Genomic DNA, 13001 nt, shown 5'->3' with positions numbered 1-13001 from the left:
CAACTATGTAATTTGTTTTCAATGAAATTTATCAAAAAAGTACCGTCAGGCCGTGGGGGCAAACCTTGACATAAACGAACAAGCACTAAAAATGATTGTTCTTGTGTTTGCATCCCGGCCCATCCGAACAAAAAACGGACGCATTTCATCGGGCCTCTTGAGAATGCCCTAAAATCTTCAAACGGGAGACGAAAATTACTTGTCATCCAACTTCGAGTAGTAAATTATTATACACGCTTCAACATCTTAAGGACAGTCGATACAGCAGTACTAAAAAGCCTTCTGGATCGATGATTACTTCGCAATTTCCGATGACCTATTGTTACTACCGGATAGCTTCTCTCCAACATGCCAAGACGAATGTGAGAATACCTTTCATCAATCAACTTCTTCTGGGAGCTACCGGGCACATGATCATTAGCATCACAAGTATACTGCGGAAACTCTTTCTTCGGTGCATAGGGCGGGATGACATTTGTAACAAACTGAGATGTTAACACTGATCTCCATACTGGGAAAAACTGATCTCTTGCATACCAGTGGCTATCATTTCGTCTCTTTGCCACAGCCTGCTCATAACATATAAATAATCAAGATATCAACGTCAACAAGGCACACACACCATATACATAGTTTAACGTGATCAAACAAAATGTACAGACCCTCTTGAAGTTCAAAACAGGACAAATATAAAAAAAACTCCTGGTGTAAAGAAATCCAATAAACATCAAACGATATGAATGTTAACATAAACCAAGACACGCAAAGCCTGCATATGGATTATGTCATGAATCATGAACAATTAAGTAAAAAAAATGTGTGTGCTTAATAGCAGGTGCAAACTGCACTTGTCGTCTTTTTTTATTCAGAGTCCAAAAAGGGAATAGTAAGTACTCCTTGTCTATATGGTGTGCCTATATGGTGTGTCCCCGTCTCCTTGAACAAGCTCTTCATCCTGCGTGCTGACGGCGACTCCGCGCGCCGCCTCAAGCTTCTAGAAACACCATAACGGCATGGTGTTTACCGGGCTCGCTCCCTCTATCTCCTTGGTGTGCAACAACTGCCGGGATGACGCCGTCCTTTGGCGTGCTCGCCTCCCTATGGAACTACGCAGCGACGTGGACCTCTGGCTCACATACTTGCAACCTGAGCGGCCATGCTCTCCCTCTAGTCCTGCTGTATGTGTGTGTGTGTTTGAGCGAGGAGGCCTCCTCGCGTTGGGCGATTTCTCCCCCCCCCCCTTTTTGTATCTGCTTCGGGGCCGTTTTCACCCTTTTGACAGAAAAAGTGGAAAAAAAAATCTGGTGGGAGCATGGCGCTCCTCTTAGTGACCATTTGAAAAAAAGTACTTCCTCTGTTCACTAATGTAAGACCTTTTAGTGTAGACTGCATTTGTACTCTCTTCTTTTATTCAGAGTCCAAAAAGGGAATAACAAGTAAAAAAAAAGTGTGTGCTTGACAGCAGGTGCAAACTGCCTTTGACCTCTCTTCTTTTATTGAGAGTGCAAAGGGAATAAAAAAGAGCATGCTTGTCTTAACCGTAAAATATTACTACGCCAACCAGACAGATCATTTGCCTACCCCAACTTGCTTGGGACAAAAGATTTAGATCATTATTATGCTATTGTAACCGGACAGATCAGTTGCACATCAGCTATCTTAAGAAGAAAACTGAACAACAGTTTCAGCTCTAGACATCAAAGAACTCTTGAATTTGTACACGCAGCACTAAAGACACTTAAATGCCACTAAGGCCATATGGTGCACGTCAGTGTACTAAGAAAAACATGCCATACAAATGAATTTTAAGACATTTTCTCCTGAGTCTCAACATGTAAACAGCATGAAGAAATTAAAACAGAAAACAAAAAATTCATTAAAAAAGATAATCAGCATGTAGAAGAAATGGAAATAGAAAAGTAGAGAGGCACTCAAGTTAAAATGTACTTACTTTTTTCGCCGCTGTTTTTTGAATAGGTGATCCAATGGCTGCCTCGGTCAAATCTGTGTCCCCTGTTTCCCATGATAGAATTATTACAGATTATTTTGACAAAATTGGGAAGTTGTCGAAATACCAGGCTATGAAAAACAGACGCACCATGTTCATGTAACAGACCGTTCGGCAGTTCACATTCATAGGGGCAGCTTCAAGAGCATGTGGAAGAAAGGATTAAAATATTGTTAAGTAAATCGTCTATATATACACAAAAAATAACAACCATACAAGCAGAAGCAGCAAACAGTCGAACCAGTTAAGGTCTTCAATGCAAAATTCTTTTCCAGTAGGATCAACATCATGATTCTGGAGAATTGCTGAAACTTTTCCAAGGACCTCCTGATGAGCTGCCTGCATAATATTCTTTTATCAAACCAGTGACACAGGTAACTAAGTTCGCCTTGTCATTTTTTATTTATTTACTCCATAAGTATCCTACTCAACTCATCTGACATCTGCTATAAGGCCATGTATATCAGAGTGCAAACGACTTAGACAGTGAGTACCACTACAGACCTCAAATGCGCTTAACTAACTTTATTAAATCGTCAAGGTAATCAGGAGACAGCGATTCACATAGATATCACTGCCAAGAAACAAGACTAGACTACGGCCAACTTGACGGACTTACATGGGATTAAGGAGATGCATGTCTAGAATGGTATTGAAATCGTTCCAGACGACAGGGCCAAATTGTTGAAATCATTACAGACAACATGGACAAGCACCCTCAGTTATATTGCTGTCTGTTTGGTCCTAATGCTTGACATTTCCTAGATGAAGTTAAAGAGTGGACTGTCAAATCAAAGCGTGGGAGAGAACATTGATCTATAGAGATCTGAAGCTTCTTGATAAGATGAGGGGGCACGCCGCTGGGAAAGAGATTGAGATACCCGTGGCTACTTGGTTTGCCACCACTTTTTTCACTATGCTAAGTTTAGTGTTTACACAAGGACAAAGAAACATTGGGGAAACTGCTTGATTTTTGAACAGACAAATCGGAACCAAGAATCACGTGACATGTATGAGGTTGTAATGTCAGGCATTAAGAAATATTACTAAGATTGAGGCTAGTGGATGCCAATGAGAAGCTTGAAATGTCAGGGCTTATCATAGATATTTGGAAAATAAACACAAAGACATAGATATGGACATTTGCAAAACAAACACAAAGACGTCTTCACAAGAAAGCCACAATTATTGGAGAATTTGATGGAAATTTATAACAAACTTTGGGCGAATCGAATGGGGCAAAAGGACACCTTGAAGATAGCATTTAAGCAACTGATGATGAGAATGTTTACTTATGATGAGGAGATGCTATCTACTATTGACATCCTAGCCAATGAATATGAGCAAGTACATGGTGATAGCATCAATATGTACCTACATAGCTATCAGCCTATCATGGCATGTGAAGGAAGAAAAAAAAATCTTCTTGACTTTCTTTGTCTATCATCTTTTAAGCTATGCTTTTATGTAAGTCAATTAAAATAGACACATAGTCTCTTCTTTTATGCTTCCAGTTTTTATTCTGCCTAGTTGACTGGTGGAAATCAAATGGGACCTAGCATTACAGATCCAAAAGGTTGCAACGGCATAGTTAGTTAGTCTTTGATGTTAATCTTCCACTTGTGAGCACTTAATTGGTACTAACTATGCAAAAATCATATGTAACGTCCATTCTTCAGTTTTGAGACACGTAGATTCAACCAATTAGCAGTTAGTTGAATTATTGTAATCTTAGATCCATAGCAAGAAGAGGAACAAATTGGAGCATAACAGATTGTGAGCCTTAGTGCTGATCTCAATATAATAAAACGCCAGGATCCACTCAGGGTTTGAGAGGATTCACAAGGTAAAAAGCTAACTCTCTTCCTAGAGTTCCAATGAGCAATGAGTGGATTCACATAGACACCTAAGTGGCTGGGAAAGTGCATGCCAGTGACGATGACTTTGTATAGAAATAATAAAATGCCAGGTGTCAACGCATCTTGTTTCTTGGCACAGTTGCCCTATGGTAACTCATGGTGATGTCCATGTTTAGACATGGAGGTGCATCAGACGTGTATGAGTTAGATCAAGAAAACTTCCAGTGTGGTGAAGATGTGGCTTTGAAGGCGATCATTCATCTCATACTCGTGGAGGTGAAGAGACTAATGTGGTTGAGGAGCACTCCAATGAGTAGGAGTTGGCTGATAAGTGAGTGGGAGTGGATGGATCGTCAGAATGACTTTTGGGAATCGGTTTACTTTGTTCTGATGTCATGCTAGATTTTACTATCACATTTGTTCACTAGTCTATCAGCTTATGCAATAAATGCAAGTTGATAGTTGCTTTGGTGCACTTATGTTAATATCAGTTATTATTTATGCCGCTAAATCTTCTTGTTTACTGCCATGTGAGATATACTTCAAAGTGACATGACATATGATATATGATAGGCCATGCTTGAATTCTTGGTGACACCAATTTTTGGTAAGGTTAGCATGGTCAAGCAATTAAGTATCTCAAAATAGATTAAACTGTGATAGTAACAAAGACCGGCCAGTAAGTAATATCAGCTAGTGTCTCTATGGCCTTCCCCGCATGATCAGTTTATTATTACATGTACGATAATGCACATTTTTAGGATATTCAGAAAGATTTCATAATGGAGCAAACCCAAGCCATTGGACTCAGGTCTACTGGATATTAGTGTTAGATTTGAAGAAAGCCTAGGTAAAAAGGACTGTAAAAACAGAACAGCACATGAAAAGTACAAAATGATTTGGTATACTCTGTTCTTTTCCTCTTGGTCAGCAAGGGAACTGTTATGCAGTACTGCTCACTATGATTAATATTTTAAGGTTCGGGAGCTAAACCATAACATATTAGAATGATGGGAAAAAAGAACTATGTAAGAGATTAAAAGCCATGATCAAATGAAAATGTGGTACCTCTGAATGAGTTTGAATATATCCGTCAAGAGCTTCACCAGCTTTGAGAATTATCTTAACAAGCAGCAATGGCGTTAATAAGATGCACTTTCATATCCTTCAGATGCTTTTTTGCCTTGGTATTTTTACCACTTTCAACTCCACACCCTTCTCTTCCCAAGGCGACCATATAATCTCCAATACGATCCTTGATCATATCAAACCCATTGAGGTTACGGAATTGCCTTTGAGCTGCAAGGAGCAAAATAGCAGCAGGGACAAGCTTCCCTTGCTTGATGTAATTCGAGAGCTCATCGACTACATTATCCGTGTGAGTTGCAAGCAATCTAGTGGTGTCCAAGAAGATCTTCTGCATAAGTCATCAATACAGAACAGTTTTAACTTGTAGTGCTTATAGCTGAAGACTGGCATTAAACTCTTATCAACAAGGAAAGTTAGCAAAAACTTGCAATTGCAAATAATCTTCACTCATTTCCCTTTGATTGAAAATAAATTGTGCCTCTTGTATTATGCACATAAATACATAAGAAATTTAAAAGGAAAACTATCTCAATCACAAGTTGAACTATACAAAATCACAGGCCGTAAGTTTTATTTCTTCAGCACTGCTGGAGCAGTGTTTAAATATCTGGTATGATCTGAACTTATTTATTGCTATTATGAAACCAAAGTATAATTTGATGTAAGGAGGGATTTTACACAAACCATCTCAGGCAGGCAAAGCAGATGTACGAGTTTGTAGATGTACTCGACATTCCCCTTCCAGTAGTTCTGATCAGCTAATAGATTATCCTCCAGATACTTGTGCTGGCAAGTGTTCTCGATGGCAACATGGAGTGGAAGGAGGCCTTCGACGATTCTATCACCCGAGGTGCGCTGATTGGCCGATGCACCATGACGAAACAGTAACTCAATCATGTCAATGGAGAATGACTCGGCAGCTTGGTGGAGCGGGAAGTACCCAAAGCTCGTAATGTAGTTGGGGTTGGCTCGCTGCCCCCAGAGTTTAGGCGACTTCCCCTCCAAAACAAGCTTAGCACAACGCAGTGCATTCTTTGCAATAATTAAGTCAAGGGTTTGTGGAGTGATGACAAAACCAAAAACCAAGCTGCCCGTATACTTCTGGTAGATGCGGAGGAAGAGCTTAACACTATCCTTTTGGAGGACGGTCGACAAACGATCGTATATGTGATAAAACTGTAGGTGTGCCTCCTGATTTGATCCAATCATGTATAAACAAGGTGAAGGGCAGTCAGTTCAGTTATCCAGATAAACCAAGCTTAAAAACAATAGAATTCTACCAAGACACCTTATCGCATTAAATTAGGAAAGTATATTTTTCATCCCTTAACTTCCAGTGCTAAACATTTAAACCACCCAGAGTTGAGCCCTCCACTATGAATAGTTCAATCTCGTGCAACTTTCATCTCTCATAATGGATTCCAAAACAATTCTGAATCATGTGGCACCAACATGTTGGTCAGGTCGCCACCATATGTCAAGCATGTCACAAAGTTTCTTCATTATATTCTATAAGTTTATTAGAAAGTCTGAAGTTACAAGGAAAATAACTGAAAATTCATTTGTACAAGTTCTTTAATACAATAACAAAAACTGAAAGAAAAATCCAAGGAAAATAAATTACCCTGATGTTTTCGTTTTTGTGAAATTTTCAGTTATTTGTGCTCTTTTCATTTGTTCAAGTTCTGTTATACAAAAATATATGATTTTAGCGGAAAAAATAGGATGTTACCAATTTTTCTAGCTTTTTAAAAATCTCTTGAATTTACTATTATATGTGTGCAATGTTTTTTAGGGATCTGATGACATGGGTGCATGGCGGGCACCTGAAAGTGAGTTAGCCAACATGTAAGCAGCACATCATTGAAACCTCTTCGGATTGGACAAAACCACTTACGGTGACGAAAAAATGCATTGTATTGATAGTTCAGGGAGGAACTTCAGGTTGCTTCAGATTTTGGGTATGGAAGTTACACTCAGATAATACTTGAGGGATGAAAAAACACACTGCTTATAATGTTGCAACATACCGGTAACTACAAAAAATATTGCAAAAAAAAGACAAGAATATTGATAAGATGTGTCAATCATACAAAATGAGGAAGTATAAAAAACCTTAGAAGTGCGGTCCGGGACGATTATGTTGGTGGCTCTGGCGTCAGCAAGGAAATCCCGTATCTGAATCATGTACTGATAGAGAGAAGTGAAGATGTGTAATAAGAAGAGGGGGAAGTGGGACAGGGGCTAGTTACTTTACCTTCCTCATACGTTGAACAGGACACGTCAACTGATCTAATGAGGGATGAGGACGAGGACGGGGAGGTTCCCACGGATCATACTCGTTTGTGGGAGATTCATCTGTATCACTATTACTATCTTCATCAGAAAGAGCTTCCACTGACTCAGTCCGGTGGACTGTTTGCATTGGCACAGGCTGAAAAATGGAAACATAAGATGCAATTACAATGCCAATCCAATTAGGCATCCTGCTGAGATCCCAAATTTTAGTGTGCTGCAGCTAGACAATATGAAAGAATGTGGACTGCTTGAATTTAATATAGCAGAGGCTGTTGGTACCTAACCAGCCTTTAGTGGGGTACCCTTTTTGCAAGGAGTTAATTACCCTTGGGTGCTGGTTTATTCCGATACAAAGGAAGAAAAATAATCTTTGACCAAATGCAGCGGTGCTAGCCTGAAAACCTGTAAATTTGGTTCAAGTACCTAGCCTCTGGTTTGTTGCTTGGATGGTTAGGCTTCCTTCTGGCCTCTCTTTTTAGTTTTAAGCTGAATAGATAGCAGGTTTTGTCCTGGTTTTCATTTTGAGTTAGTTCCTTGAACCATGTAAATGTTCTGAGTGACTCTCAGTTTTTAATGAAACTGGGGATCCCCTGTGGGGTTCCTTTTCTCGAAAAAAATGCAGCGGTGGAACAATAGATGCAATAGAGTTTTGCCATCTGAAATGGATCTTCCAAACAATAAGGTCTCTTCTAGAATGCTAGAACTCTTAAGGATAGGTTAAGCATATGGATAAAGCCCTCTTAGCTATCTCTGATTTCTTTCCTTTACTCCAGAGCTTTCGGATTAGCTTTTCCGCAAATTATGGGAATTTTTTCTGTTTCTTTTTTCACTGGATACTGTTGATCCCTTTATGTACCTCAATTTAGTTCATAATGCATTAACATTTACGAGGAGGTCTTACCACTACAGTTTCCACAAAGGAAAACGTGGCACTTTGTTGTGGTACCTAACAGAACATGCAACGAGGATCCTTCTTTTACCGTTTCCCCAAATACCTACATGGCTAGATATAGCAGAACTGTAAATATAATACAACAAAAAAAAAAAGGTATTGCAAATCCTAGTTACACTGAACCTTAGAACACTGGATCAACAGTTGAGCAAAGCATACACATGCACAATAACTAGGGAAATCGAAAGATTGATAGCTAAGTATCACATTTGAGCTCAAAAACAACTAGTGAGACTTCCAGTTGTCCATCAGGGTTTGGATTTCCATCAGGACCTAGATCAATAATTACTAGCAAGAATAGCATAGTCACGCGAGCAGACGATGGCAAGAGAATGTAAATTAATCGGTTCAAAATCCGAAGTATAGTAATTTTAAGAAGTGCTCTGTGATTGAGCACTGAACTCATGCTGGCTTACAAATCTTACAGCCTACACAAACATATACACACGAGTACAAGTAGTAACCCAAGATGTGACCATAGTACATAATAGCTCAACTTTTAGATACATGCAAGTTGGAGGACCAAAGAGAGGATAAACCTGAAGTGGACCGGTCGATCCAGGTTCTGACGAGAAGGTAGACATCGGCCCAACTAGACGCAACTCTGACCTGCATGGAACAAGTGTCATTGTCAGTAAGATTTTTACTAGGTACGAGGAGCAACTTCAAAACAGAGGGACTTGCAAACTACACACACTGTTCCCATCACCCAACGAAATAATGCAGTCAGAAATAAGCACAGAGAAGCAGCAGGTATCCTGACAGAAGAATGATTAAACAAAAAAAATGGCATCTTCATGCAAATCACCGCCAACTGATGCCGACTGGGTGAAAAAAACGTAATGGATTGTTCTGAGAAGGGGAATTCCATCCAATGAAATCGCTCAACTGTTGCTTTTGATTAAAAAAGGGGTGTTTTTTTCTCTCTTCTTCTTCTACTACCGTATCGGGGCCTTGGGGAGAGGGGGCGGGGGGAAGCAACAGAACCTGAAGGTGGGTGGAACTGCCGACGGGGGAGGCGCGATGCATCTCATAGCCGGAGAAGATGCCGACGGAGGGGCGGAGGATCGATCTCGCGAGGTGAAACGGCAGCTGCTGAAAGTCGAGGGATGGAGGGGGAACGACCAGGCACCGCTCGCGCGTGCATTCCTCTTGGGCCGGCCCAGCTAAGGGAGTACTATTTTCGGAAAATAGCCAGATTTAAAAACATTCAGATTTTTAAAAATGTACAGTTTTCAAAATGTTCAATTTTTTTTTTTTTTGAAATAGCTCAGATTTGAAATTTGCTCACATTCAAAATTTACTTTACTTTGAAATTTGCTAGAATTCAAAATTTTGAAATTTTAATTTTTTGTTCAAAAAATATATAATTGAAAAAATATAAAAATGTAAACCAACAAAAATACCTAAGGAACCAGCAAAGAACCATAAGAAAAAAAAACAAAGAAACCCGATCTGGAAAGTTCTAGAAACTTTCTAAAACTGAAAAAGACCAACACATGTTGAATGGGCCGCGGCCCACCTAGTTCTTGCTAGCGTGCGTTCGGTCCCGCACTACAGCGATAAATAGGTTTCATCGGGCACATGCAACGCGATGGGAGTAACACTGGCCTAAAACCTAATACCCGTACTAAGGCCATCTCCAACGACCACCCGCATCCAGACGTTAGCTGTCCGTCGCGGCCTACCACATCCAAAAACGAGGCATTACGATCCAACCACATAAAGACCACGCCCCGCTGACGGGTCTATTCTGGAGCAAACCCTGTTTAAATTTGGGCCGGGTTTGCGGTAGCGCGGATAGGCCGTGAGTCTGTAGCACGTGGTTATTTGTCCTCCCAGACAAACAAGCACGCTCGTCCTCTTCCCAACTCTCAACCCCCCCCCCCCGACGCACCACGCAGCTGCCGCCTCCGCCTTCACCGGTCGATTCGCCCACCAGTTTCGGCCATACGAAGGGCGGCCCTTGTTTGCCACCCTCGCCAGAATTGGCGGGTGACCAACCGGTGTCGTAGAGCACTGTTCCCAGCTCGGCGCACTCGTGTGGTCCGCGCTTCCCGCAACCTGTTCGACCGAACGCCTCGCTGGTCGTCAATGTAACTTGCAAGCCTCGCCGTCCACTTTTTTCAGTACCCATAGATGATCGTTGATCCTCAAAGTTGGTGTACCATTTTTAGATCATGGTCGAAAGGTCAGACGAGTATTTCTACAACAATGTCATCGACACGTCCTCCGACAACTTCGAGATTCTTGATACGTCTCAAACGTATCTATAATTTCTTATGTTCCATGCTACTTTTATGATGATACTCACATGTTTTATACACATTATATGTCATTATTATGCATTTTCCGGCACTAACCTATTGACGAGATGCCGAAGAGCCGATTCTTGTTTTCTGCTGTTTTTGGTTTCAGAAATCCTAGTAAGGAAATATTCTCGGAATTGGACGAAATCAACGCCCAGGGTCATATTTTTGCACGAAGCTTCCAGAAGTCCGAGGGAGAGACGAAGTGGGGCCACGAGGTAGTGACACACCAGGGCGGCGCGGCCTGGACCCTGGCCGCGCGGCCCTGTTGTGTGGGCCCCTCGTGACGCCCCTTGACCTGCCCTTCCGCCTACTTAAAGCCTTCGTCGCGAAACCCCCAGTACCGAGAGCCACGATACGGAAAACCTTCCAGAGACACCGCCGCCGCCAATCCCATCTCGGGGGATTCAGGAGATCGCCTCCGGCACCCTGCCGGAGAGGGGAATCATCTCCCGGAGGTCTCTTCATCGCCATGATCGCCTCCGGATCGATGTGTGAGTAGTCCACCCCTGGACTATGGGTCCATAGCAGTAGCTAGATGGTTGTCTTCTCCTCATTGTGCTATCATGTTAGATCTTGTGAGCTGCCTATCATGATCAAGATCATCTATTTGTAATCCTACATGTTGTGTTTGTTGGGATCCGATGAATATTGAATACTATGTCAAGTTGATTATCAATCTATCATATATGTTATTTATGTTCTTGCATGCTCTCCGTTGCCAGTAGAGGCTCTAGCCAAGTTGATACTTGTGACTCCGAGAGGGAGTATTTATGCTCGATAGTGGGTTCATGCCTCCATTAAATCTGGGACAGTGACAGAAAGTTCTAAGGTTGTGGATGTGCTGTTGTCACTAGAGATAAAACATCGATGCTTTGTCTAAGGATATTTGTGTTGATTACATTACGCACCATACTTAATGCAATTGTCTGTTGTTTATAACTTAATACTGGAGGGGTTTCGGATGATAACCTGAAAGTGGACTTTTTAGGCATAGATGCATGCTGGATAGCGGTCTATGTACTTTGTCGTAATGCCCTGATTAAATCTCATAGTACTCATCATGATATATGTATGTGCATCCCAACTGTAATTTGTTCACCCAACATCTGTTTATCTTATGGGAGAGACACCACTAGTGATCTGTGGATCCCGGTCCTATTCTTTACATCTGAAATACAATCTGCTGCAATTGTTCTTTACTGTTCTTCGCAAACAACCATCATCATCCACACTATACATCTAATCCTTTGTTTACAGCAAGCCGGTGAGATTGACAACCTCACCGTTACGTTGGGGCAAAGTTCCGTGATTGTGTTGTGCAGGTTCCACGTTGGCGCCGGAATCCCCGGTGTTGCGCCGCACTACACTCCGCCGCCATCAACTTTCAACGTGCTTCTTGACTCCTACTGGTTCGATTAAACCTTGGTTTAAACTTGCTACTGTGCGCATCACACCTTCCTCTTGGGGTTCCCAACGGACGTGTCAACTACACGCATCAAGCAAATTTCTGGCGCCGTTGCCGGGGAGATCAAGACACGCTGCAAGGGGAGTCTCCACTTCCAATCTCTTTACTTTGTTTTTGTCTTGCTTTACTTTATTTACTGCTTTGTTTGCTTCTTATATTAAAAACACAAAAAAATTAGTTGCTAGTTTTACTTTATTTACTGTCTTGTTCTCTATATCAAAAACACACAAAAATTAGTTACTTGCATTTACTTTATTTACCTTTAGTTTATTTCATCATGTTTCCTCCTAAGTTCACTCTGAAAGACATACCGGTAGGACGAGGGTCTATAATTGGGAGAGATAATATAGAAGATTTTTTCACTCATGTTAGTACCGCTGAAGATTTTGAAGATAGACACCTGGTAGAACTTGCTCCTACTTATGAAATTGTTGTTGCTTCTTTAGTACACATGTTGGAAACTAAATTTGTTAATCTTAATCCTATAATCCAACACATGTTTCTTACACTCGGTGATATGTAAGAGGGAGAAAAGAAAGATTTTGTTTTAGAAATCCTTCTTAAAGAATTTGGTGGTGTAGCAAGAGAGGCTAGAAAGGTCTTTATTAAATATAAGATGCTTGGCTCTTATACCAATTTTGTTAGCATCCTTGAAAAGATGGACATGGAGAGAGTAAGGTACACTAATAATATTAATGATGGTGGGGAGATTAAGACAACAATACCTTGTAAGCTCCTAGGAATGAATGACGCTCTAGAAAATAACTATGGTTGGCTTGTCCCTGAAAATTTGTTTGACGAGGATAGCAAGCCTAAGAATAATGAAAAGGGAGCCTCTGAAACTCACATAGATAAGATAAAATGCATAGTTGAGAAAACTCCCAACACCTATGTTGATGCTTCATCTCTCGATAATACTTGATACACACTTTCTGCGCCTAGCTGAAAGGCGTTAAAGAAAAGCGCTTATGGGAGACAACTCATTATTTTACTTCTGCACTTTATTTTATATTTGAGT

At 41.0% G+C, this 13001-nt stretch overlaps 1 pseudogene; it reads right to left on the bottom strand.

Moving 5' to 3' along the window:
* Positions 1-227: 227 nt before the first annotated feature.
* LOC124705859 lies at positions 228-8244 on the bottom strand (annotated as a pseudogene).
* Between the last annotated feature and the right edge of the window lie 4757 nt (positions 8245-13001).

The sequence above is a fragment of the Lolium rigidum genome, chromosome 4, assembly GCF_022539505.1.
Source record: "Lolium rigidum isolate FL_2022 chromosome 4, APGP_CSIRO_Lrig_0.1, whole genome shotgun sequence".
NCBI classification, from domain to species: domain Eukaryota; kingdom Viridiplantae; phylum Streptophyta; class Magnoliopsida; order Poales; family Poaceae; genus Lolium; species Lolium rigidum.
The sequence above is the reverse complement of the archived record's forward strand: the minus strand, read 5'-3'. Positions and strand labels throughout refer to the sequence as shown.